Source organism: Candoia aspera, chromosome 2 (assembly GCF_035149785.1).
Source record: "Candoia aspera isolate rCanAsp1 chromosome 2, rCanAsp1.hap2, whole genome shotgun sequence".
In the NCBI taxonomy this organism is placed as follows: Eukaryota; Metazoa; Chordata; class Lepidosauria; order Squamata; family Boidae; genus Candoia; species Candoia aspera.
The window spans coordinates 132,675,440-132,700,506 of record NC_086154.1 but is presented as its reverse complement, the minus strand read 5'-3'; the positions used below and the strand labels follow the sequence as shown (position 1 = coordinate 132,700,506).

The window sequence follows — 25,067 nt, the reverse complement described above, 5'->3', positions numbered from 1 at the left end:
TTGTCGGCTTCGGAGTCGTAGGAGTGTCCGTGCCTCCCCATGAACTCCCTGGCGTTCGTTATGAAGAACGACAGTTTCGTGGGGTTCCCATCGAAGAAGATGGGGAAGTCCTTTGGGGCCCGGGCGTTTTGCGCGGCCCTTCCTCTCGCTTCCCGGCCTGTGGTGTCGTCCGCCTGGGCTGTCTGCTGACCTTCCGCTGGCCCGTGGGGGTTCGGTGCTTCGCTCGGGGTGTGGGCCTGTGCGGGGACGTCGTTGGGTGGCGCGGGGGGCATAAGCGACTGGAGCATGGTCCGGAGTTCCGTCAGTTGGGCCCGCATGGCCGCGAGTTCAGCTCGTGCCTCCTCGTCCACGGTCCGCGCCGCCGCTGGGGCCGGTTCCGTCGGTGTGTCGGCGGGGGTGGGTTGCCGGCGGGGTTCATCCTCCCTCTGCCGTTGGTCCGCTTGCTCCGCCGTCTGCTGGGTGTCTCCATCGTCCTCCTCCGTGCTGACCGCCGTTGGGCTGTCGCTCCACGTCCATTGCTGGGGTGCGATGTGGGGCGCGGGGTCCTCCGCTGGTTTCGGAAGGTATGTTGCTCTCTCCCGCGGTCGGGTTGCCTCCGTCGCCATCTCCCCTTGGGGTTGGAGCTGCGGCTCGGGTCGGGTGGGGTGGGCGTCCATGGCTCCGGGAGTCCGCGGTGCCTCTGGCCTCGGTCGGTCCTCCTCTGTTTCTTGCCGTGCGGCTCGCCCTCCTTGCCCGCGTCGCTCCGGTTTCATCTTGCTGGTCTTCTCGCCGTCTATTCCTCCCGCGGCTCGTTGTCGTCCGGTGGGGCTCGGCGAGGCTGAATTTATGACTCTCAGCTTTATGTCATGCGCTGCCTACCTTTGAATAATGCTCAGACACTGGTTCGGTGGATCAGGCTCTGGTTTATTCACAGCGCAGGTACAGCGTCGGGAAAAAAGCTGAGAGTGACAGGAGCGCGCCGGTGCGGGGTTTAAATACCCCGCGCCGGTCAGCGCCCCCTCACTCGCGGTCACGTCACCCCCCTTTGTCCAATATGTTGCCCTGCCGGTGGGTGAGGGGTTGCGAGGCCCCGCTGGCGTTCCGGGATCGCCCATCATCGGGTTTTCTATTCATCCGGTGATTGCTGTCAGCTGGGCGATCTCCGTTGTATTAGCGCTGATGGCTTGGGTGTACTCCGTGATCCGTTTAGCTATTGTTTATTGACCGTTAGTCGTTGTGAGTTGATGGCTACTTATCTTGAGCCCCTTCTCCTGTTTCCTTGCTATTGTCATGTGTGCCATTGCGCTGATGACTTCAGCTCAACGGCACTCATGACACTCCTCCTTTCTCTGTTCATAGATTCTCCACCCTCCATGACTCCTCCATTCTCAGTTCATAGACTCTTTAAGGAGCAAAATAAAATCAAACCAGCAAACTAGGTTTTCATACTGATTACAAATTACCTGGACTTGTAAGGTAATTAATGCACATATATATAACTACACTCTATGCCAAGCAGCTCCGCCTTGATCCCCAAACAAGAGGAGCCAAATGAAAGTTAGGGCAACCCCAGACTAAAGAAGTTCACAAGACAGCAAGTCATTCTTGGTGTCTAAAGAACAGAAACAATGGACTTTTCCCCATCAACTCCATATAAACTACTGCACAACTTATTTACCAGCCAAATCTTCTGCCTCCTGTGACCTTCATGCACACAAACTCCTCAGATAAGGTAACGCTGCAATCCTTCCAAACTTCCAGAGGCTGTGAGAGGGGGGCAGACAAACGGAGAGACTGCAGGGGACAGCAGGTCTGACTGCATCTAGCAAAACCCTCTGACTCCTTAAAAAAGGCTGTGTGGGGAAGCGGGGAAAGGGGACTACTTGTTTTCTCCACCCACCTCTGACTAGGCAATTCCCTATTTCCCAAGTCCTAGCTCCTGCTTTGTTCACACTGCTTTCAAGACAACAGCATAACCTGGTTTACGTAACTGGTCCACTTACCCAGCCTGCTATAGGGATCTAACCTACTTTCCAACAACCTAGGAGGTAATATAACCAAGGTCACTGTGCACAAATGTTGGAGAATGGGAAATGCACAACTATTCTGCAGAACCTTATTAGAAGTACATGAACATGTGGAAGATTTTTTTTTTATCCCGCATTTATTATTTTTATAAATAACTCAAGGCGGCGAACATACCAAATACTCCTCCCTCCTCCTATTTTCCCCACAACAGCAACCCTGTGGGATGAGTTGGGCTGAGAGAGAGAATGACTGGCCCAAGGTCACCCAGCCGGCTTTCATGCCTAAGGCTGGACTAGAACTCCCAGTCTCCTGGTTTCTAGCCCAGCACCTTCACCACTAGACCAAAATGGCTCTATAACGTAATGATTAAGAGGTTGAACTGGGAGACTAAGATTCAAGACCCTCTTCAAACTCACCAAGTAATTTTGGGCCACTCATACTTTCTCAGTGCATTCCCCTCAATCACTGTGGAGATAAAATTAGGAAATGTATTAGGGTTGCACAGCCCTTTGTAATTTGGAATAGGGGTTCCAGAGAAGGCAGGAGCAGTGGTGTTTTTTACCTGAATCATGCAGCTGCTTTAAAGAGTTGCAGGCAGGATATAGTACAACACAGAGGTAAAACTGCCCACCCCTTTGACATCATCTTCTAAAACCTGTCTACCATAGTACATTTTTCTTCAGAGAAATGCAGTCTATCGGTGCAATCACCTTGGTTTCAGTATTTGATTGACAGGCTTTCAAGATTCTGTTATTATACCCTACAACAAGATAGCAGCATTCCTGGAATCCTAGCAGTGTTCTGACTGGTCCTACCTCAAAAGGCTGACAAGTTCAATACAGCTAGGGTACCAATTAAACCGGGGAAGGCTCTGTTAGAGGAGAGATTTCATAGAGCTGTTCTCTTTCTTGGCTTGGCCATTCCAACTCTTCTTCTGTTTTAACCATCCTTTGGTCATACGACTTGTGTGTTTTGGGTCATCGTCTTGCTGCATGATCCACTTTCTCTTGAGCTTCAGTTCACAGACAGATACCCTGACATTTTCCTGTAGAATTTGCTGGTACAATTCAGAATTCACAGTTCCATCAATGATGGCAAGCCGTCCTGGTCCAGAGGCAGCAAAGCAGGCCCAAACCAGGATACTGCCACCACATTTCACAGATGGGATAAAGTTCTTATGCTGGAATGCAGCGTTTGCCTTTTGCCAAACATAATGCTTTTCATTCAAGCCAAAAAGTTCAATTTGGTCTCATCCATTCACAGACCATTCCCCAATAACCTTCTGGCTTATTCATATGGTCTTTCGCAAAGTGTAGACGTGCAGCAATGTTCTTTTTGGAGAGTAGTGGCTTTCTCCTTGCAACCCTGCCATGCACACCGTTGTTGTTCAGTGTTCTCCTGAGGGTGGTCTCAGGACATTCGCCAACAAAAGAGAGGCCTTTAGTTCCTCAGAAATAACTATGGGGAACTAAGAAATCTCCCAGAGTATTACACACCTTGCTTTTGGTGTGATGTTGTTTGGTTGACCACTCCTGAGGAGGGTAACAATGGTGTTGAATTGCCTCCATTTGTACATGATCTGCCTGACAGTGGACAGAGTCCAAAATCTTTGGAAATAGTTTTGTGACCTTTTCCAGCCTGCTATCAACAACTGTTTTTTGGAGGTCCTCAGAAATCTTTGTTTGAGCCATGACACACTTCCACATACCTGTGTTCTGAAGATCAGACTTTGATAGTGAATACCCAGTGTTTTATTCTTTAAATAAGGCAGGCCCTCCCACACTCACACCTGATTATCATCCCATTGATTAAAACACCTGACTCTAATTTCCCCTTCAAATGAACTGATAATCCTAGGTTCACATACTTTTGCCATACACAAATATGTAGCTTTAGATCATTTTCCTCAATGAATAAATGAATGTATAATGTTTTTGACTCAGTTGTTTAATTTGGTTCCCTTTATCTAGTTTTAGGACTTGTGTTGAGAACAGATTGCATTTTAGGTCATACTTACGCAGAAATATTGAAAATTCAAAAAGGTTCACAAACTTTAAAGCACCACTGTACATGCACTACAGCATATTACTTTCCAAGATTAAAAAAAAAATCTAAAAACCATGAATAATTGTCATTCTGAAACATTTGGAGGGAGGCAGGTTGGGAAAGATTGATACAGCATGTTAACTAAGAGACTAGCTTGTGAATCACCAAAACACTGGCTCATAATGAAGGCTCCTTGGTTACTTTCCCCTCAATATAAGAAAAAAAAACCTGATCACCTTGCCTTATAACGTTGTTTTTAAGATCACCAAGAAACTGTATTTCTTAAATACAGTTAAACTTAAAAGCAACAAGTAAACCAAAGCAATACCTGCAACTTAGAGGAAAGAGGTAATTAACATGAGTACAATTAAGAAAAGCTGAGAGATGATTTAATATCAGAAGGATAGAGGTGCCAATGGTTTTCACGTGTACAATTAACAGACAGATTTAAAGTTGATAAAAAGTGTTTTGGTTCTGAATGTGATAAAACTGGATTTGAAATTGAGTTATGTACTAACGAAGAACATCGTATTGCTAAAATGTATAAGCTTTTGTTGAGACTTGAAACTGAGGATGAACAAGTTAAAGATTGTATGACAAAGTGGGATAAAAACGTTGGGTATAATATACAAATGGAACAATGAAAAGACATGTGGATAAAAGGGCTAATTTACATTGTTACAACCTTAAAGAGAATTTTTATAAAATGATGTATCCATGGTATTTATCACTGGAAAGATTGTTAAAATGTATAATGGGACTTCAAATATTTGTTGGAAATGTGAACAAGAAGGAGGGATGTTTTATCATCTTTGGTAGGCATGTAAAAAAGCTAAAACAATTTGGACTCAAATACATATATTAATCCAGAAGATTTAAAGGTTAATATACAATCGAAACCAGAGACTGATGGATAAACAATTGGAAAAAATCATATGAACTTTGTTTTCATATATGGTAACTGCAGCAAGACTTTTATATACTCAAAGGTGGAGAGATTCGATATTATCTACAATGGAAGGATGGATGGTAAAGTTGATTAAGTTGACTGAGATGGTGAAACTGACAGCTTTGATTAGAGAAAAGACATTGAGTCAAATGGCAAAGTAGAAGCCCCTTTTGGACTTTTTGCATGAAACAGAAAAGAATGAAATTATGATATATGGATTTGATGATTAATAATATTAGTTGCCAATATAAAAAATGGATGTTATGTTGTAAACTTATAGTAAGAGTTTTATTTATATCTGTTGTAAAAGGAGTCGGGAGTTATTCCTTTTTCTATTTGTTTTCTTCTTTTTCTACACTTCTGTTCTCTCTCTTTCAGTTTCTGTTAGATTTTATCTCTTTGTTTTAAAAGTTAATAAAGTTATTATAGAAAAAGAAAAAAAGAAAAGCTGAGAAGTTACTAAAAAAAAAAGCATTGTGTAAACACACAGTAAATGCTTAAAACATCTGGCCCTTATTTTTCCTTTGGTGGCAGGTGAGGAAAACAAAACCCCTGATGAAAATGCTTTTCAGCAGTAATTGGCCTCAATCGCAACAATGCAGCTGCATTGATCCATGATTCTCCTGTGAGCCCCCAAGTGTTCATGAAGGACAATTCAAGTGATGTGCAGACGGTGGAAACCCAGTTCCATTCAAGCTTCTGAGAAAAGTGCTCCTCTGGAAATGAATGAGAGAGTCAAGAACCTATCAGAAGACCCAGGACTGAGTTACACAACAAACCTCATTCTCAACTGAAGTCCACACTGCTCTGCACTAACAATGCCAGACAAATACAAAAAAAAAAAAAAAAATGGGTCAAGAAAAAACCCCTCCCTACATTTCCAGACTGGCACCAGATCTTTGAAGAGACATGCAAAGCTCAACGAAAGGCTTATAAAGTGGTAAAGCAAATGCTTTCTTTTTGGTCCAAACAAATTTGACCAATTTGACCAGGTGCGAGAAACTCACAAGGCCTGGACATCGCTCACTTACACAGCTCTTTACTTTCTACGGTAAAACTTTGAATTAATGGACCATTTGGGGGGGAAGGGGTATCTGCTAAACCTGAATTTATATTTTTGATATGATTGACATCATTTGCACAATTACATTCCATGTTTTATGTATTTTTGCATCAATCATGTAATTATATAAGTGACTAAACTGATGCAAATGACATAATTAAATTGTACCGACTGCTCTGTCTGTTGTTTAGGGGTGAAGTCCAAAATAAAATTTTACCCATCGCTTCTGAAGTCCACTGTATGGAGATCTGAGGACCTTTCCTATACCACAAGCTGCATTTTCCACCATCACCAGCATTTTTTTCTTGTGCAAATTGGCCTTTTGCACATAACATGTAAAATAAGTGATTAAATTCAAAATGTTTCTATTGTTGTAAGAGTCAGATTTATATATATTAGAAAAGAAAAAGGCACCTGTTTTATATGTACTAATCATGTGAATTAGCACAGACAAGTAATTTCTACAAATGTTGAAAAGAATGTTAAGCTTTTGGAGCCTTTTGAATTTTTAAAATATTTTACAATTAACTTTTAGATCATGCTTTTAGATCCTTTGAACTTTGAACTTTTATATTTATGTAAGTATATATAATATACTTTTTTGGCATAAGCACCAAATATCATAGTTGCAGAACAGAACTCTAAGACCCTGTAAATTGCAATGATATCTGAAAAATAAAATGAGCCACATGAAGATGCTCTAAATCAGGGTTTCTCAACCAGGGCTCCACAAGAGGTCACTAGGGGTTCCCCGGGAGATCACTATTTATTTTAAAAATTATTTCAAATTTGGGCAACTTCACATTAAAGAAGCAACATTCATTCCTTATTTTTGGCTTAAGAACACTGTTAATGCATATATACTGTACAGGCCTATACATGAAACAAATATAATAATTTCTGGTCTATAGTTGAGCCTGAAGGTGCAGGGGTTCCCCGAGGCCTGAAAAATATTTCAGGAGTTCCTCCAGGATCAAAAGGTTGAGAAAGGCTGCTCTAAATAATTACAGTACAGCTAATCTTCCTCATGCAGATCCCTAAGCCAAAATCACTTAGCAAAATAATTAGCATGATGCATGATCTGAATCACTGCCAAATACATCATATGAACTTTGTCACCAGGATACATGAGATTGGACACTAAAATCTTTATTCTGACATGGATACTGTCAGAATGAAAAAGATTTTTCCTACTGCAAAAAAATTGGTTCCTTTCCTATTTAAAATGCAGAGTGGAAACTCAATTTCATATTTTAAATGTGGGGTATTGCCATATATCAAAGGTTTAGATGTGAAGTATTTCCATATATCAAAATAGCCGGAAATTCTAGTCAAATACTCTTGTTCTGTCCATTCTGATTCAGCAATCTAACTTTCAAAATGTTGACAGCTGTTTAAAAACCTAGTGACAATTACTTGACTTATAATATCATTATGTTCCACAATATCCTTGTGATGCTGAATTTTTAAAATACTAAATCATTTTCACATCTTAAAAATAAATTGATTTAAAAGCCTAATCTATTTATAGTCCCAAGGACATTTAAACTACCAACACTTTGCCTTCTCCCACAAATTATTATTAACAGTTCAGGGCAAAAAGTGTACCTTGAAACCATGATTCAATTAGCCTGAACTAACCTCATTTGATGATTGGAAATTTGAGAATGAATACTGCAAGGCTGATTGGCTAGCATAGACTGTGCTATGTCTTTCAAACATGCAAGTTTTTGTGTAGAGAATTGAGCAAGCAGAGCATAGAGCCTTCTGCTGGCATTCTAAACAGATAGCTATGTTAATCTCTTTTAACAAAAAGAAGTAAGTCTGTGGATCTAGCTTTTCTGGGCTAGATTATACCTCCTCAGAAATCTTGAATTACAAGTGAATACATGACACATGCATATTTTTCAGGGTGTGAAAATTATACACAGTGAGACCAGAGGGGCTTGCAATATAGGGTACCATTATGAGAGACAGTGTGGTGTAGCGGTTAAGGCATCAGGATAGAAACCAGGAGACTGGGAGTTCTAGTCCTGCCTTGGGCACAAAGCCAGCTGGGTGACCCTGGGCCCGTTACTCACTCTCAGCCTCAGGAAGGAGGAAAGAACAAACCACTTCCGAAAAACCTTGCCAAGAAAACTGCAGGGATTTGTCCAGGCAGTCTCTAAGAATCAGACATGATTGAATGGATTAAAAAAAAAAACCTCTGTAATTATAAAGATGACTTAGCTGTACTTGTATTCATGACTGATACATATTTGTCCCTATTCAAGATATAGGGAATATGGAAAGAACTGAATCTCTTGATGAGTTTTATTTCAGCTCTTTCATGTTGAAGCCTATCTTTGTTCTAAAATTGCCACCTGATAAATTATGTCTCACCCGCTCTTAATACTGTCATGTCTGGTTTGTTTGTTTTTCAAATTTCTATCACCTCCCATCTCCCCCAAAAAGGGGGACTCTGGTTGCAGAGTATTAAAAAACAAATGAAAAAACTATAAATTTGTCTGCTATACAATTCAGTGTGATACATGCCATCATTTACCAGAATAAAAAGCGGCACCTTTCTTATGCCCCTAAAGTCCTGTGATCATACACAAATTAAAACAAAATAATTGGGAGTTGGTATGCAGCGAAGTGCCAACTTCCATCACCATCACTGTCAAGATTGCCTCTTTGCTCAACATGATGGTATCTTACATGTGTTTATGAATTTCATTACATAAATTATGCTTGATTCTCCCCCACCCCACCCCGTTAATGTTAATTTTGTCTATATGGCTGAATACTGCTGAACATCCACCTTTCTGCCTTTGCAACATGGGAATGGAAGATGACCTAAATTTACTACCCCCTGCAATCCAAGACTCTCAACAGTTCACAATAATAAAATATATAAAACACTCACAGTAAAAAGTTAAAATTACATATTTATAAAATCTGAAGACAGTAGTAGAGCCAGCCTAGGTGTCATGAATCACTCCAGGGCCTCTAGAACAACTCTGTTTTCATGGTTTCCAAAAGGCCAAAACTGGGTCAACCTCAGTTCACGTGAGAAGCTGTTTCAAAGAAAGGTGCTGCCACAAAATAGCTAGCTATAAGCCTCCTTGCAGAAATGGGGGACTGCCAGCAATTTTTCTCAGACCTACATGTCCAGCAGGTCAATTCTGGCTGGAGAAAGCTGTCCTGAAGATACTTCAATGCCAAGTTATATAGAGGTTCATGGGTCACAACTAGCAGCTTGAATTGCACTTGGAAGCTATACAGAAGCCAGTGTAGACTCAGAGCATGGGTTTAATCTGTTCATGGTTGCAGGTGCCAGCTAATAAACCAGAGACTGTATTCTGAACTATTGAAACTTCCAGGTGGTCTTCATGGGCAGCCCTATGTAGAGTGCACTGCAGTAATCCAGCCTTGTGGTGATGAGGGCATGAGTCACAGTACTGTTGTGAGGTGCTCCCACCCTAGGGCACAGCCTAGGCAAACCATGACAAAGGCCATTCTAGCCACCTGCCCATGAAACAATAGCTGTAAGCCCAGAAGGACACCCAAATTATGGACCTGCTCTTTTGGGGATAGCACTATTCCCTGAAGAGACAACACCAGAACTTGTCAGAGGCTTGTCCCAGAAACCACAAAACGTTTCTGGTTCTTCTCCTTTGTCGTGAACTGTGCAGGAACGAGGGGCGTGGACTGATTGCCGCTTGGGAACAGAGACATCGCCAGCAGACACAGCGGAGATGGGACCGAACTGTTTTGGCGATCGCCTTATCTACAATTAACACCAGCCCGAGGAATGCAGCCTGGGAACTGAGTTGTAAAACCGAAAGCAGTTGCAAGGATTCAGTCTCAAAAGAAAGGCGGGAAGACGTGATGAGTTTAAGGGAGGGATGCAGGGAATCTCATTCACTTGTGTCTCTGAATGGCAAGGGACTGTATCTTAATAAAATTTCCTTCCTGAAACCTAAATGGCTTATAGGGGGGATTATTGCTATTGAGATATCTGCCCCCACATTCCTCACAGAACTACTGAGCGCCTGAATGAATAAATAACAGCTCCGTCTTCCTGGAATTCAACTTCAGCCTCTTTTATCCCATTCATACCACAACAGCCTCTGAACACCTCTAAGTACACAGCAGTGTTTTGACCAAATTACCTCTTTCCCCTTCCATCAAATGGGTGTTTGCTCAAACGACTGTCCTGAAGTTTTAGAAAACAGACACCACCTCTGCCTTGTGCTCCATTCTTAAGATAAGTCACTTTTCTTTCAACTTCAGGAAATGGGTATTTTGGAGCAGGCAACTACAGCAACAAATCTGTGAACGACAAATGACAGTCCTACCCACAAGAGCATATAACATGCTCTTAAAATTCCAAGTGCACCCACTACACTGAAAAGGCTTGGGAAACCTGTCCTATTACATTAGATGTTCTTTAAGGTATATTTCAAGGTTCTTCATGTTTTTTCCTGTAGCTAACAGTCAATCAGCAAATGTCAAGCATTAATCCCATGACTCACTGGCTTCTCCATCAGACTGCCACTCTGTTGCTTTTTTTCCTGACTTTCCTGACTGGAAGGTGAAGTCCACACATCTTAAAGTTGCCAAGGTTGAGAAACACTGTGTTGATGTATGAAAATAATGTAATAAATACTACTTTAACTAACAGTACTATGAATAACAATAATAGATAATGACTTCATAAAAATAGGTAATGTTTAAAATCTGAGAAAGATTTAGCATGCCTTTTTTACCGAAACTGTTGATATCCACCTCACCCTCAGGACTAGGGACTGGCATGCAGCTCTACAGAAACCTAAAAGATAAACTGACTCCAATCAACCATCATTTATCAACCACCTATTGTCCCCCAGTTATTTGCTCACCCCTTTTTGACCGCCAGCTATTTATAGACCCCTTGGATAGTCCCATCGACCTTGACCACTTTGGGGAATCCTGCTATAAATAATGGATTGAAGATGATGGATTAGGCACCTGGTTTTCTTGTTTTTGCATTTATTATTGTTGAGTTACCCAGAGTTGTGTTTTCAAGATGGGTTGCAACATAAATCTTATAAATCAAATGACAAACCAATAGCCATTCTAGTTAGGAACTGTGGGAGTTGTTGTCCAACTATCTGGATGGCACCAGACAGAAAAAAACATCTGTAACAATTCTTTTACAAACACTCATTACTGCAGTCAGTCAGTTTTTTTATAAACATTGCTACAGTAGAATTCCCTCTCTCTCTTCAATACTGAAGTTCTAAACCAGAAGCTGGGAAGGTGGAAGAGGAAGTGACAATTGACTCTGACTTAACACAGTGACCAACATCAAAGCTAATCCCGTGGATGACCGGGACAGATGTTTGGAGTCAGGGATAGGAATGATTGGGGGTGGGAGGCACAAAACACTTCTTAAAAGTACAGAATGACTAGCTGGTAGCAAGAATGGAAGGTTTCCAAATTGTAATGGGTTCCGCTTCACTCTATCGGTTCCACCAAGTTTAACAGCCTCATTGCAATGCGTTTCTGTGGGGGCCACCCTAAACTGGGAACAGTAGAGAACTGGGTAGAAGTCAGCTGTCCTGATCGTAACCATTTCTCCACAACTCATTCAGCCCTCCCTCGCTTTACTCAACCCTCGCCCCTCAGAAGCAGCCACGGTTTTTCTAAGCCACGTGTAGCTCAGCCCGCTCACATGGTGAGGGCTGGGTTCCAGAGCCACCAAAATCGTCCCCAAACGAATCGCGCGACCTAAATACCCAACCCATTTCCCGCCGCGCAGGCAAATTGGTGTTTTTGCGCACCCCCAAGCCGAGCGCAGGAGGAAGGCGCGGCTCCTAAGAGAAGCAGCCGGCAGACCCACGTGAGCAGCTGCGAACAGCCGAGGCGCAGCCGGCCCAGAGCAGAGGCCAAGGCGGGCGCTAGACTGCGATCACGCGTTCCTTCTGTCGGGAAAAGGAGGGAAAGGGTGAAGGGAAGCAGGCTCACACGGGCCCCGCAGGTGCCAAGCCCTGAAGAAACCGCATAGGGACTTAATACCGCGAGATCACGTGCAGCGTTGAGGAACTGGAGCGCATCCCCCTGTTTTAAGGAAAGCATCCTCCTAAGTAAATGTTGGCATTGTAGGGTCCAACTGCCTGCTCAGTGCAAGAATCCAAATTAAAGCACCCCTGACAGATGGCTGTGCTACAGCAGGTGGCAGTACCTCATGGACCTAGCTAATCTCAAAAAGCTAAGTAAGGCCGATGGATGGTTAGTTCGTGGACAGGAGACCACTAGGAAATACCAAGGCTCTTGGAAGTTGGAAAAACATTGGAGAAGAGAGCAGCAAACCATTGTCATATTGTTGACAAGAAAATGCAACCTTTAGGTCCATTCAGTCACCACACTCAAGTTCCACTTAAGTTCTTATCACTTGCAAATGGCCATCTAGCCTTTCTCTGAAGACACAAAGTGACGGAAGGAGAGCTCCTGTGCTTGGTAATGGGTGCCACTACTAAACTGCTATTACTGTTTAAATGTTAGGGACAGATTTCTAACAGCCCTCCTGTAACTTAAAAAATGATTATTCGGTGTCCTGTGTTCTGGAATGACAGTGGAGAAGTCAGGGCCTCTGTGATACCCCCTCCATGTACTTTTAGAGGCTGGGTTCATACAACATACTACAGGATCTTACAGGCTAGTCGATGAACTATAATGGGACATACAGACAACACAGCAAGCCAAAATGAAGCAGACTAAATTAATGCATGAAACCCTAATTATGGGGAACCTGGGTAAATAATAGTGTTATCAATTAAAGTTTCTTCCAAAGCACTAGATTTGCATTGAAACTGACCAGCACTATTTGTGCTGTTGTTCTCATGGGATACAAAGATTTATGAATAGTGGGGGTAGGATATAACATCTGAAACATTTCCAATGTTATAAATAATGAGAAGTCTGAGCTCTAAAGGATGAAGTCCAAAGGTTTTACAAATCTAAAGCAAATATATATTTAGACTGCCAATTTGGAACTGCAATAGATAACATCCACAAATAACTGATCTAATAGTATCTGTTTTATGTTGTTTTTAATTTTTAAGATATCCACTGAATGACAACAGTATAAAAGTTACTCTATTTCACTCTGGTTGTTTAGTGTATTTAAATCACAATAAACTTATGGAGAGATGTGTAGTCAGCAGCATTCAAGGGAGTGAAATGGCAGGAGGAGATGTTTTGAGTTTGAGTGATGCAGGAAAGGAGGTAGATTCAAATAGTAGCAGCTTATGAGGAATAAAATATGCCGGTGCTATTTTTTAGTTTTCTGCTCCACTTTTTTTAACAAAACCCAAAATATTTATCATTGGATATATAAGACAGCAACATAAAACAACGATGCTTGTGAACTGTATTCCACATAGCAATCCTGACCACAATGGACATGCTAAAATCCTGGATATATATGGTGATTTATAGTGCTTCCAAAGAATACCCATAACTATCAATACAAGAAAGCCACCTTCCTTCTATTTAAGAAACAATATCCAAAGAAAAAGATACCTAGACCCTTTATAATAAATGATGACCTGGGGTCATTTTTTAAAAAAAAATTACTTGAAAACATACTGGAATCCACTTCCTTCAATAATGTACCACTGAAATGCATTCAACTGATAACTATTAACTATTGCTAATATTTGCACATTTGTTAAAACCAAAACATGACATTTTGGCAATACATTGTATCTTTTTCCTAGATAGCTTACTTAACGCACAATTCCAGTTACGCACCCGAACCAACATTTTTTGGGTGCAGTAAACCAGACCAACAGGAAGCACCACAAATAATAATTTATACAATAGCAGAAACGTGCCATCCTTACCTCAGAATCACCTTGCATATGGTTGCCGATTGAATGGGAAACCTTATTTCCTGTGCTGAGTCCTGCTACTAGTACTGTTATTATTGTTTAGCACTATTAAAGATCGTCTTCCCGTACACCGCAAAACACCCCATTGGGGAACTGGAGAATCAAAGGACAGAAGAAGGCGGGGCTTCGCATCTTAAGACGGTCGCCGCTCTGCCCCTAGAACTTAACAAGCAGAGCGGCAGCCAATGAAAAGCCGCAGGAGCTAAAGCGAATGGGCAGAAGGTTCCCTCTTGCTGGGTTAAGCGTAACTCGGATAAAGCCACGTGGAAGACCCGCCTTTCCTTTACGGTAACATCTGAACTGCTTTGACCGGTGAAGAAGCACTAGCAGCATTTGTAAAGTCTCATCCTATAAACACCTTCGGCAGTAGGGCAGATGCACCGTGTAAAGGGTACAATTTTGCCCCTCGTGGGGCTCCTTGAATCCCTTCGATTTAATGAAGTTAAAGCAACCTACCTGGACGCGATTTACTGCCGCAAGCGCCAGGGATGGACTAAATCACTCCCTATGTTCGCATAATGTCCTGATTCATGGTTGACTTAATGGCCCGGAATTGGTCAAGCGTAGCTATACTGGCCGGGTTCACACGACACACTGAACTATAAACCCCTTTAGGTACAGCAGCTTGTGTAAATCCAGCCAGAGGGTCCACTATTTATCCTACTGGAACGACGTTAATAGTTTTCAACGACACAGATCCAACTCTTAATTGATCTAAGTCAGAAGTAGGAGCCCACTTCATACTTTTTTTTACAGATCCCTTCAATGCTCCATTTCAGCTTTCTCTTAATGGCCCAGATCCTCCGCACGTGATTCAACCCGAGTCTGCACACGTCAGGCTTACCTAGGGATAGCCACGGTTTACTCAACCCAGTTTCTCAGAACCACTCGAACTGTACATAGCAGATTAAGAGGCGTTTGGCTAACACGCAGTCCTCTATGTTTTGCAAAGACAGCCAAGAAGATTTACTTCGGAGTACACACGGACGCAGTGAGCTACATCCTCCCCAGAAAATATAATTCGGGTGTCATAACCGTCATCGCCTAACCAAACCCACCCTGAACATTTTTCAGAGTTCCCCACAAAGTTTAGCTCTTAGGAAATGATTCCAAAACTATTCAATCAGAAGTTAAGCTCCTCAGAATTCAATAGCATTCATTCCCGAATAAATGGCCGCTGGGTGGCAGCCACAGAATCCAGTGAGATGTATATTATTCAGAAGAAAGAAGCCCCATTAAAATCACTAGGGCTTTCTCTCCGATAGTCACTGCCCTCACGCCCGTGCACAGATATACCCAATTTACGAGCCTCTCCATTGGGGCTCCCGAGTCCTGCTTTCGCTGCGGCGGGAGAAGCAACTCGGTCCCGGCGTCCTCCACTGCAATTCCCGCCTCCTAAACTCGAAATGGCGCTCAAATGATCTCTAGCTCTTTAAAGGGTCAATGCCGACCGCGGGGCTCGCTCAAACGTTGCTCATGCGGAGGCAAGTCTGTCAAAATCAGTCGGCTTCCCTGCCCCTTCCCGTGCAGGCTTGCAGCAGTAAGCCGAGTACTGGAAAGGTAGACCCGCTGACCGGCTGTGCTCGCTCACCTCGCTTTGCTGAATAAATCACAATTTGCAGTGGTCGCACAGCACATTAAACCATAGTTTACAAAGCAGAATAACCGGGCTCGTTCGACGCGCTAAATCACAAGCAGGATCGCGGTATGAACCGTAAATTAGGTTTCAGGTACAAGATGTTCTAAGAATCCGGGCAATTGAATTAATTCCGCTTTGTTTGCCTACGGGAACCATTCTTTTCATGTTTTCAGTGGCCCACAACTAGGCAGTTTTCAGCAGGGAAGCTGCATGTTCCGGATTCTGGTTGCAGTGCCTGACGCGTTTACCTGAGAGTAAGGCAAAATGAAATTCACACCCCTGCCGCCCGAGTATTTTTTGACCCCACTCTTCCACTTCGGCTGCAGCATTGCCTTTTTAAGTGAAAGCTACACTAAGCAGTTCAGGGGGTGGAGCAAGCTAAAATTGCAAGAAGACCGGGAAGCTCATACGTATCTTCCAAGCGGTAAAGCTTACCCCGTTGATCGTTCCTTTATGTTTGCTTTGCATATTGTATTATAATACTTGCTTACTGTATTTTCTACCCTTGCAACCTATCAGTCAATCTACCGGGTTCTAAGCCGGTTTACCGGACACATTAACACCCATCAAATCATGTCACAGTGCAAAGCAGCAGTCAGAGAAACTTGCTTGGCCCTAGAGAATCAAACAGTATTTGATTATTACAGGAATATGTAACAATCAGAAGTTCAGGAAAACCCTTGCGCTAAGTTTACTAGGGAGACGCCTTCTGGCTTGCCACGGCAGAGCCCTCTTTGCGCCCAATTTGTAGGGTAAAGAAGGGCCGTTCCCTTTAATTACGTTTAGTGGGCGGTTCCCCAAGGGAGGCCCCCTGATGAAAGAGGACTGCGGGGGAACGCCAAACCTTTGGCTGTTTTGTGTCTTAACGTAATTGCATTTTCGGAGTCAGAAAAACGGATGGAGTAACGAAGGGGGATGAATAAGAAAGGGGGGAAGGAGCTGACTGCTGACCTGGAAACTGTAGGCATGTAAACTCCCTCATGTTCTATTTTCTGAAACAAAAAAACGTTTTTAAAGAAAAAGCCCTGTGTTCAGTGACTTTTCTTGCAAGGAAAAAAAGTGCTTCTTTTATTTATTTATTTATTTTAAGCAAAAGAGCTTCCCACTCCACATTTACACATTGCTCCACATTATGTGGTCCCTGCCCCCAACGACCTCTGCATGGAACGCATTTGCTGTGTATTCAGGTCTCTACATACCGGTTGGTATGATCAGCAGGTGATTTGTTGTTTTTTTCTTTAGAGAAGTTGATGTAATATTGCCCAATCTTCTGGTAAAGCCCTGCTATTTTAGCGTTCCTTTGTTACTCCTTTCATTTCTTAGATTTATGTCCCTTCTTTTCTCCAGAAGCAAAAGACACCTTATATCTTAATCTCCGTTTAATTCCCACAACACCAATCCAGTGAGATAGGTTGGGCTGATAGTGGCCCAGAATCGTCCAGCGGGCAGGGCCATTCATGTGCATGTGTGTCATCTGTATATTATATTTGCGCCTTTGAGTCAGTCTTGACTCCTGGCAAATGCCTGGACTAGTCCCTGCAGTTTTCTTGGCAAGTTTTCAGAAGTGGTTTGCCCTTGCCGCCTTCCCAGGGCTGAGAGAGGGGGACTGGCTCAGGGTCACCCAGCTGACTTTGTGCCTAAGGGGGGACTAGAACTCATGGTCTCCCGGTTTTCTAGCCTGATGCCTAACCACTACAAATCGAAAAATAACCTGCCATGTTCTATAAAATGTACAGTTAATACAGTTAAAAGCTGAGGGGGAGGGGCTGGCCCAAGGTCACCCAAATGGCTTTGTTCCTATGGCAGGACTAGAACTCAGGGTCTCCCAGTTTCTAGCCTAGTGCCTTAACCACTACACCAAACTGGCTCTTGTGTCATCCATACGGAGGCTGAATAATTTATGGATGCTTCAACCTTTATAAATAACAAATTTCCCCCATCTAAGGTCCAGGCAGACAACAGAGATCTTACTGAGGGACTAACTTCATTGTGGTTTGAAGAGAACTGGAAGTCAGCAGTAACCTGGAACCAGCACCCAGCCATTATTTGAAAGTTTAGAGCAGCATATTCCGTTCTTTGCACTCACATGGGTGGGGTGTATGAATACTAGATAGGTCTTGCAGTTCAAATCCTTGACTCCATGTTAGTAGGGCCATCTACCTCACCTATGATAGCCATTCTGGAAGAAGAAGCAACCATCATTAAGGCCACTAATTCCCATCTCCTATGATCCTGAGAACCTCACCATTTTTAATGCCTATCATTAAACACCTACCATTTCTGCTGAAGTATAAAATAGGTGAGTGGGCTGCACCTCAAGAATGGTTTCAAACTAAGCACATGTACAAGTGTCACCGAGATAGGTGCAAAGCCATTGGAGACAGGTACAGACTACCAACAACAGCGTGAGGCACTAGAAGCATGAATACTTTCTAATCCTATAAAATCCTCATAAATGGATGCTAAAACCAATTAATGAAATGCTATTGTAACTTGAAGGAGGGTAACACTGTGTTGCTGAAGGACAAAGAAGTTTACCATCATGTATGGAAATGGGCAGGATCTTAAAGAGGCATTGGGTTGCCCGTCCTCAAGAAGCCATTGCTAGACCTAACCATACTGGAGGACTTTCATCCAGTATCTAACCTTACCTTTTTAAAGAAGGTTGTTGAGAAGGTGGTCATATAACTGCTTCAGAAGATGCTGGATAAGGCAGATTATCTGGACCCCTTCCAGTCAGGTTTCAGACCTGGGTATGGGACTGAAAGAGTACTGATCATGCTTGTCAATCACCTCTGGCGTAATTGGGATGGGGGTAGTGCATCCATCCTTGCTCTTCTTGACCTCTCAGTGGCTTTCAATATCATTGACCATGGTATCCTTCTGGTTGGCTCTGGGGATTGGGGGTGGGTTGCACTGTATTGTGCTGGTTCTCCTTCTTCCTCCAGGGCCATTTCCAGTCGATGATGATTGGGAGTGAGAAGTCCCACCCTCAGCCCCTGCTTTGTGGGGTTTGGTACTCTCTTTGCTTCTGTTTAACACCTACAGGAAGCCACTGGGTGAGGTTATCTGTCACCATAGGGTGAGGTATCATCAGTATGCTGATGATACTCAGCTTTACAAGTGATGCTGCTGATATTCTGTCTTGGTGTCTGGGGGCTGTGGGGGTCTGAATGGGGAAAACAGGTTTCAGCTCAACCCTAGCAAAACTGAGTGGCTTTGGGTTTTAGGACCTTCTGGTTCCGGGGACTTACCACCCCTTGTTCTGGATGGGGTGCAACCAGGGGGTCCTCTGGACTCATGACTCCTATTTGAAGAACTTCATGTTGTGCACCAGTTTCGCCCATTCCTGTACAGGGAGGCTCTACTCTCGGCCACTCATGTTGGGTCACCTCCCAAATGGATTGCTGTAATGTGTTGTACATAGGGTTGCCCTTGAAGAGCATCTGGAAGCTGCAGTTGGTGCAAAATGCAGCCATGTGGGCAGTTACGTGCACACCCCGATCAGCGCACATTACACCTCTACTCTGCAAGCTCTCTTGGTTGCCAGTTTGCTTCTGGGTTCAAGTCAAGGTGCTGATAATGACCTATAAAGCCCTACATGGCATGGGACTGGGTTATCTGAGGGACCACCTCTCCCCAGTTACATCTACCCATTCCATCAGATCTGGCAAAAGAGGCATGCTTCGGGTCCCGTCCACTAAGGAGCATCATCTGACAAGGCCCAGGAAGAGAGCCTTTTCTGTTGTGGCACCCACCCCTTGGAACATCATTCCCCTGGAGAATAGAATGGCTCAGACCCTGCTGGCCTTTCGGAAGGCTCTGAAGACATGGCTTTGTCACCGGGCTTCAGCTGTGGAGTATAGCCCTTCAGTGGTTGTGTTGCATGCTGTGAATATTGTTTGTACTCGGCTGCTATGTATGTTTTATGGCTTTAATATGGTCTTATCATAGTGTTATATGTTTTGATTGTTTTGATTTGTATTTTGCTGTTTGAAAATATAGTATTCCAATTATCAAGTAGCTAAAAAAGAACCGGAAAGAACAGGGTTTATTCTGTCATAATAAAAGGAAAGAGAAGTGATTACAGGAATTAAAAAGTATTAGCAGTTTTCATGGTAGTGATCCATAACGGCTTACAGTGCCACTCAGCCATGCTATGGCAATACAAAGTGTTATTGGTATGTTGACACAATGCTAGCTAGACTCTAGGGTAGAAATGGCCATTTGCCACACAGGCATAATGGGGTGCTTCAGTCAAGCGGGTTTGGGGGCCAAAATGTATATTACATACAAAAATTAATTTTCCAGCCATAACGTCCACCAGCAGATCATAGATATACAGTAGAAGTTAAATGAGGCTATCAGATAATCTCCTATAAAAGCTGATAATCTACCTTAAAGACATAGTTATTTAGAGGATGGGGAAATACACTTCTTCACTAGAACAGATGTAGCAGTTATCTTGGTCAGTTCTTATTTTTCATTGGAGGAGAGGGGGCAGGGAACTTTAGCTTTTGAAAACCTCAATGGATTCCAAAAAGAACCAAATGTTCTGACCTACATCATATCAGAATTCAGGGGCTGAACATGTAACTAAAAAAACTACATTATGATTTGACATGTCATTACGTGGTTTGTTTAGTTACATGTTTCTCTCATCTTTGTCATGAGTAAGGATGGCGAGCAGGGGGCTCCCATCCAGACTGTCAAGCGCATGCGTAGCACTGAGGAATTGTTCAGCCATTCAAAGAGACACAGATCGGGACCGCCTTAACCCTTGGGGGTTATATGTCTGGGTTTTTCCCACGCTTCTTCAGTTTGTTAGGATTCCTGTTAAGTACTAGTAATAAATATTAGAGACCAGTTCATTGTCTCAGTGTGTTTCCTGGTTGTTAGGACATCTTGTAGTAAAAAAACTTGATTGATTGATTGATTTGATTCACTGTACATAGCTGCCCATCTCACACAAGTGACTCTGGGCAGTTTACAGGATTAAAACACATAAACCCACCAAGCATTACCCCCCAGCACCCCAGGATAAAAAATGACCCCACTCACCATCAATAGTAAACCTGACTCAAATGCCTGGGAAAAATCCCTGGAACAGGGGGCCTTAAACCCACAGTGACTCTGCCTTGCCAGGGTTGAGCTGAAGCCTGTCCTCCCCGATCTAGACCCTCATAGCCTCCAGGCACTGGGAAAGGACTTTGACAGCATCACTTGGTTGGCCCAGGGAGGAGATGTACAACTGGGTATCATCAGTGCACCGATGATCCCACAACCCCAGCCAATGGATGACCTCACCCAGTGGCTTCATGTCGATGTTAAAGAGGAGTAAGGAAAGAGTAGAGTCCTGACACACCCCACAAAGCAAGGGCCTCAGGCTCTCACCAGCTGGAATCGGCCCTGGAGAAAGGAGTACAACCATCATATTGTGGTGCCTTCCACTCCCAACCCCCTAAACTGGGCCAGATGTATAATGATTGATGGCACTGAAAGCAACTGGGAGATCAAAAGGGTCAGAATGGATGTACTACATCCATCCCAAGCCCACCAGAAGTCACCCAGAAGCATGATCAATGCTGCCTCAGTACTATAACCAGGCCTGAATCCTGACTGAAAGGAATCCAGATGGATCTCTTTCTCATTACATAAAATACAAACGTGTCTGTGTGTGTACACACATACACATGATTGTATTCTTTTATAACTTACAGTATGTAGCATGCTTCATTAATCCCACACATATGGCTGTTTTAAAGGTACAATCAATTATTTTAACATCCTCCCAGCAGACACGGTTAAATGTACAAGAATAAAGTAGTGTAAGACACCTTCCAGGAGTGCAGTGCTTGGCAATAATTATGGGAATACTACTCATGTGTTCATGTAAAGGCACGCTTTATATTTGCCAAATATAAATATTTCCATGGGAATTCACAATATTAATAAATAAAGAATTGGATGCATTAGAAATAATATAGACAGTGTTGGTGTAAATGTGAATAGAACATCAAGGGACCTTTCTCATTCCCTTTAGTTCTCTCTTTCTTCATTTAATTTCATTATACAACATACTTATGAAAGCCTTTAGAGGAGTTTGTGTGGATCCACAGCATGGAGGTACTGATGTTTTGTCTGACACTGTCAATTACTGTATTTTTAATCTAGCAACATTTTACAGATTGAGCTGCTTAATTTTAGAGGATGATTTAATTTAATTATATACTTGTGAAAGCCTTTACAGGAGTTTATCTGAACACAGAGCATGGAGGTAATGATGTTTTGTTTGTCACTGTCAATTATTGTATTTTTATCCTAGCAACATTTTACAAATTGAGCTGCTTTATCTTGGAGGTTGAGATAAAAAATTAGACTTGTCATTTCCTAGGCATATAAATCAAATGGGAAATACACTGAACTTTAATTAAAATTACCTATTTTTTATATTCTATCTTTTATTAGCCACATGTGTGCATTCAGGACAGAATATAAACTTTACATGCCTTTTAAAAATACACTTGACTCCACTTTGCAATAAACTTCAGTCATCCTGGCTTTGAGGCAGCTTTTTATCTTCCAATCTCAAACATGAGGGACATAATAAGAACCTTGCTAGGTAAGAAGTAGGATCTTAATATAGTATTTTCTTTCTGAAGCCCACAAACAGCCATGAAAACAATCACTCTCAATTGCCAGGTTGGGGCAGGTTGAATGTTGAACAGTTGTCGCCCTGTTCCCTTCTGTGCATTGAGGACATGGTTCCTTTCCTACTATTTAAGAAAGACTTACCAGTCCAGTTAGGTTTTGCATGTGGAACAAGAGAGGGAACTATCTTCTCCTTTTGCTAACATTCAATACGTATTTTGTTGGCCATCCACAGTGGTTCTGAAACTGAAAGGTTGCATAGATCTATTTATAAATTTAGCTTCCTATACAATTCCCTAGTATAACTGCATTAGGAAGAAAGCACCACTATATTCAATGTAGATTTTGGAATTACAGTAATTACTCTCTATTCTGAAGTCCTGTAGGTCCTTGGACAGAATAGGGATTGGTGTGATTTAGACCTGAATGTATAAAATACCAGATTACTTTTCTGCTGCATGCCATGTCAGGTTGCCAGATTTCTCTGATGCAGAGCTATTAGCAAAAATAAATTATAGCATTTAATTAAATAAATTCCAACACAACAGCTAAAGAGTTCTTTATACCTGGAAACAGAAAGTTAAACTGCTCATTGAAAAAGATGAAAATCTTGGCATCATGTAGCAGGAAAAATGAAAGCAAGACATAAAAAATAAATTGTCATCTCATATAAATAATCTGAATGGAAGAGTTTTCAACTGCAGTGCAAATCTATCCTAATAAAATGACTCTATTGTAGTAGAAAGATTCATCCTGTTTGTGCTGATTTATAACTTAGCTGGACTGATGATGGACCTGGTGGAGTGATTCCAAGTTGATTCTGTTGACTGACCTTGAATTCACACCATTTTTGTAATAACAGTTGTAGTAGAGAGATTGAAAAAAAACTGTTCACAGCAATATATCTGAAAATAGGATCTACCTCAAAAATGTGAATACTGCAGAATTCATAAGCATTCACATCATTTCAGAAGGAAATATCTGCACCCCATCACTCACCATTCCTCCCCTTTCGAGATATGAGTCACCAGTTTCCATTCCAATACCAGTTTGTCTGTGAAATCTCTTGCATCACAGCTACTATTAGAACTGCCTGCCCAGTAAATAAACCACTCTGTACTCACAGGTTGTCCTTTCCTAACCTGGCACCCTCCAACTTGTTGGGATTGCAACTCTTAGTTCTTAATAAGCCTAATGATATCCAGGAACTTCTAGAACTGCAATTCCAACCCATCTGATTGGGGAAACTGCTGTTAAGAGATAAAGAGCCTAAAAACCACCATGCCGGATAAAATAAACAATTCACCTAGCTCATCAGAGTATGAGAGAAGTTCTGCTGGATCACGTGGTCAACCTAGCTATTTACAACATACAGCAACTAGAAAGGGAAGCCCAGAAACACAGTATTCCAGGCTCTTCCACAGGGGGTTTAGTTCCATCAGTGAAGCAAAATGACTCACCCCCTCCACCCATCAGATCTTGGCTTCCTCCTGCTTCATTAGCTGAGTATATCTATGCTGACACTCCAAAATAACTCTAATAATTTGCTCGGCCAAAAAACCCCTATCCTTAACTCTTTCTAAAAGCCATGTCAGCAAGAACTGGAGGATCATTCTAATTTTAATCATTTTTATCAACCAATTTAGCTGAACTTCTGAAGCAGATACTCCAGTAAAGATGCCAGATTTCCTGACAAGATGTATATATTTTAGAAGACCAACAATTTACATATGAATCTTATGACATTGGCTGAGCTCATACAGTGTGTTAAATCATAAAGCGGTTTCTTCAGATTTGGTATAGCATGATGTTAGAATGCAGCCATTCTGGCTTATCAGCTGTGGCTTATAGCATAGGTTGATGTATGAAACCAGCCACTGGGCAACAAATAGTGCTTTTGAAATATGGCTTAGAATGATGAACCAAGCCAAAGACATGGAGGAATAAACTTGAGTTCCATGGAAGCAAGATGAGATACAAGTGGAGGATTACTTTGCATTACTAAGCATGCTGCCAGACCAGGGATTAAAGCAATTTGTTTTTAGTGAATGAATGTGAAGAGGCTGGATTTAAGGGCTCTCAAGTGTACAGTGTTTGCATTTGTTAATTTGGTGGAGAATAGTAGTAATTTGGTTTGGTTTGGTTAGAGTTGTGCTCTTTATTACTTTGAACATCTGAGCAGAACTTTCAATTTAAAAAAAGTATGTCATCCTTTATAGCTTTATTGATCCTCCAGGCTGAGGGCCTAGAGGATTCTACAAAAAAGGCTATTTCCATGCAGTATCTTCATAGCAAATAGGAAAAGGGTGGTGAAATGGTATCAGGGAATATGATGGAATAGGCTATCGTAGAAATAGAAAATGGTGCCCACAACATTTCACAAGTTCTATATTTATGGAAGGAACCTCACTGAAGCTACATGTATAGCTAGGGCCTGCAATCTAAAAGGCAATTCACAAAAGCTGGCTTGCAGGAGGGGAAGATTATAGAGATTCGTATTCTTCAACATCAAGTCTCCTTTGTATTTGATTTATTACTCTGACCCCTTGCCCTAAGTTTGCCTTTGAGGATAAAGCTACAGGGCTTGAAAGTTTAATTTCAAATTAGGGTAAACTCAAATTGATGGAACAGTTTCAGTCTGCCTAATGTAGGATTCCCGTATGTACAATAAGCTAGATGATCATTAGATGGCAGCAGAGAGATCCATGAAACACTTTTGGTACCATCTACTGGCTGCCTCTATTTCTGCACTCTAGATATGGCAACCCTAGCCTAAAGACAAGTGGGACC

At 42.3% G+C, this 25,067-nt stretch overlaps 1 protein-coding gene across 3 annotated transcripts in view; it reads right to left on the bottom strand.

Annotated features, from left to right (window-relative positions):
* TIMELESS (timeless circadian regulator) overlaps positions 1–15,374 on the bottom strand; it is a 57,308-nt gene extending 41,934 nt beyond the window's left edge. For 2 of the 3 annotated variants that reach the window (XM_063293657.1, XM_063293659.1), the window contains exon 1: positions 13,940–14,043. The gene's annotated coding sequence lies outside the window, so the exon portion shown is untranslated. Of the gene's footprint in view, positions 1–13,939; positions 14,044–15,283 lie in introns of those variants that run through there. The other variant, XM_063293658.1, reaches the window with a different exon arrangement.
* Positions 15,375–25,067: the final 9,693 nt, after the last annotated feature.